The 3,700-nt window shown below is 37.2% G+C and overlaps 1 pseudogene; it reads right to left on the reverse strand.

Moving 5' to 3' along the window:
• Nucleotides 1-1,582: 1,582 nt before the first annotated feature.
• On the reverse strand, nucleotides 1,583-1,701 carry LOC120614764 (uncharacterized; annotated as a pseudogene).
• Nucleotides 1,702-3,700: the final 1,999 nt, after the last annotated feature.

Consider the following 3,700-nt stretch of genomic DNA (forward strand, 5'->3'; position numbering starts at 1 on the left):
TATTTAAATATATTAAAATTAATTGTTGTTTGCCTTGAAACTTACTAATCTTTGCATTCCAAATTCTTCATTTCGCTTCAATTCTTCTCGTAATTCCTTAATCACTGCTTCTTTCTCCTTCAGTTTTCTGAACAACATGTTTATTTTAACAGCACTTGAGTCATACCCAGAAGTCATCTCTTCTTCCACCTCGAAGAATTGCTGAGGAGGTGGGGAGGGGAAAAAGCAGCATTAAAAAATCACTCAGCTAGCAGCACCAGAAACTATTTTACGTTTTACGTAAGTCTTTTAAGTTATTTCATTTTTCGTAACTTGCACGTAATTTTTAGTAAATCACTATATTTATATGGAACGATATGCTGAAATATCACCAACTACAGCACAGTATTACCCTGTAAAACACAAAGAATGATGTGTTACTCTAAGTACATCTCTCAGCCCTGCCAATAATAACAATAAACCTTAATAGTAAATTCCCATCATGATGGTGAATATCCTACTTCAATCTTCCTCTAAAAGAAGAGAACAAATATTTGAATATAAAAAAAGTAAACTCATTCCCTCGATGGTTTGGAATGGAGATGTGGAAAGAAAGAAGTACCATTTCTTTTCCTTTCTTCTTTTCTACAGAAAAGGTCTGCTGACCTTTATTTGATCCAGACATATGTGCTTCATTTGAAAACTTAGGAAACTGAGACTAGAGCAGAGGAATACGCATTAAAATAGATTTTTTTTTTTTAATGGAAAACCATGGACAACGAATCATCAGGCATAAGAAAATAACCTTCGGAGTCTCTATTAAAATTATAGAAGTCTAACATAACGTTCATTTCTCTTCTCTCTGCATAAAAAAAAGATGGCTATGTTTGTGCTTTTCTTAAAAATCTAATAAACTGTTTTCAATAACTCTGATCGAATAGAGATTAAATGAAATAAAAAAAAATCCCCTCTCAAATTAGTTTGGAATGAATTCTTATATTAGTTGATACCATATGTCATATATGGCATTGTCCCGATGTTAGTTCATTTGACCTTATATCTTGAGCATTTCCCATGTCATTAACATTTTACATAAATGTAATTACCAATGGTTACATATCATTTTGCTCTAAAGAAATGTCATAATTTATACAATGATTATAATATATTTTTAAAGTTTACCATTACACAGAATCTGCACACATAAATCTCTGTTCACATTTCTGATTTTCTCTTGGCATAGATTCCTAGAAGTAAAATTCCTGGCCAAAGTATACAAATGCTTTAATGATCTTGATTCATTTCATAATTTTTTTTTAAAAAGACTGGCCAATTTATATTCTGCCTCGAGTATGAGGATGCTCATCTCATGGCACTCCCTGAACCAACATACATTATTATTTTTTAAGTCTTTCCTGTGAGAATATGTAAATATAGTAATTTGTTTTTGTTTTAATCAGCATGTTTTGATCATCATTCAAGGTGAATTTTTTATATATTTATTTTATTTTATTTTATTTTTTTTAGGTAAGGCAACCCTTGGTTGACCTCCCAGATTGCAAGGACCTTGTCAGCTTGCGATCTCTTATTTTTTTATTTTTTACGCCTACAGCACCTGGTCTTCCTAGGTGGTCTCCCATCCAACTACTAACCAGGCCTGACCCTGCTTAGCTTCCAAGATCAGACAGGATTGGGTTTGTTCAGGGTGGCATGGCCGTAGACTGAATTTTTATATGATACTATGATACTATTTATGTTTTATATTCTGAAAGTACTTATTTCTAGTTATGTGCCATTTTACTGAGGACCCAAAATATTTTTAGAACTTCCCTGGATCTACTTATTAATCAGTTTTACTGATTAGTTCTACTATTTTCATCCGTTAGTGTAGAAGTACCGTTTCTTGATCAGTCTGTTTTAAGCAGTTAGGTGCTTCCTTATTTGTGGTCGTCACTCTGAAGAATTGTATTACAAAAACCAAAACAAGTCAGAAATGCTCAGAAATTGGATGCCGTTACTTACTTCTAGCATATAAAAAAAAATCTCATTTTCGACATTGATATGCAAAACTATATTGTCCATTTTGGACTCTCTGGGGAATTACAGAAGAATTGTTTTTATCATATGTTCATTATGAATACTTTTGGGTACATGCACATACAGGAAATAGAGTAAAACCTAACCCTATCTGCTAATATACTTAATCTTATATTTCAAAAAATTAAATTTAAAAACTAAAATTGTTTTGCATTATGTAATGAATACCAGTAGACTGAAAATAATATACTGAAGTAGAATTAAGAGTCCAACTAGGAACATAACACCGATACACCACTAGTGAAAAAAATCAATAAACAAACATGCAGTAGACTTAATAGAATGAAAATAGAATAATCTATAACCACAGCTTTTTAAATTGGGTGACTTCTAAAGAACAGTATCGATTACGTAGCTCTATTCTTCACATCTATTTGTATCTATGCCTACAGCTCACACACGCTTCGGCAGGTCCAAACAGAGTTCAGCATCTTCACCATCTTCACTGTCATCTCCTCTGCCTCACCTGTTAGCAGTGGCTCAAGCCAGAAACCCATCTTCTGTACTCTGAAGCCCTTCCACTCCCTCACCAACTCACCGAACCTGCTCAATCCGCTCCGAAATCTCTCCCGAACCCACCCTCTCCTTCCCTGTTCCTCTGCCATCGGAGTCCTTGCCTTGTTCAGCTGGGCCGTTGTGATAGCCTGTTAATTTGCCTCCCTGCCTCTCCTTCTGTCCCTTCCAGCCAATCTCCACACTGCAGCCAACATGATCTTTCTAAAATGCAACTCTCCCCCCATCTCCCACAGGCTAAAGTCTTACTCCCTTAGCATGATGCACAAAATAGCACCTTCATGATCCGCTGCCAGCTAACCTGGCCACTAACTCATGACAGTCTTCTCTCCCCTTTCCCCTGCCCACACTGGACATTTTATTGATACTGATACTCAGCATGCAAGTTCTCAGAAACACCCTGTTGCCACAGGTCTTACGCCTTTGCACTTGGAGTTCTTAGCCCATCTAATAAGCCTAGCAGAAGGGCATTAGAGGAGGCCAGCCTGGGCCTGCAGACCAGCTCTGCAGTCACTCGGTAGCCTTGAGACCCTGAACAAGTTTCTTAGAGCCCCTGTGTCTCAGTTTTATCATCTGTAAAATGGGACAAGTAATAACAGTACCTGAATTGTGAGAATTTAAAAAGATAATACATGTAAACAATTTTGAATAGTGTCTATGACATGCTCAGCTCCCAATCAGTATATATCTTTGCATTTATTATTGTCGTTACTATTTGTCATTCTAACCCAGATGCCACCTGTTCTGAGAAACCTTAGCACCTCCTGCCTTCCTACCCTCCACTACTGTGCTCTTTCTATATCCTGTCAACACTTCTAGGGGCACTTTATTATTTGTTTGTTTGCTCACTAACTTTTATGTCCTGAACATGATGGATTTATTTTACTCTTAAACAACAGCAAAACAAAAGTGCTTCTGACAGGCTGGCCAAGTCATCTCTTTTACGTGGCACAAACCACCCCAGGAGCTCATTTAAAACCCCACCAGGAGCTGCACGGAGATGCTGCACAGCTCGGCCACGCCAGAGTCAGCCTGCCTTTGGGCGAGGCCTGGCCTCTCTGGACTTTGGAGCAGGGAGAGTCACAGTTCTTTGGAAGAACAAAGCGTTTCA

This window comes from Pteropus medius, unplaced genomic scaffold, assembly GCF_902729225.1.
Source record: "Pteropus medius unplaced genomic scaffold, Ma_sr-lr_union100, whole genome shotgun sequence".
Classification (NCBI taxonomy): Eukaryota; Metazoa; Chordata; class Mammalia; order Chiroptera; family Pteropodidae; genus Pteropus; species Pteropus medius.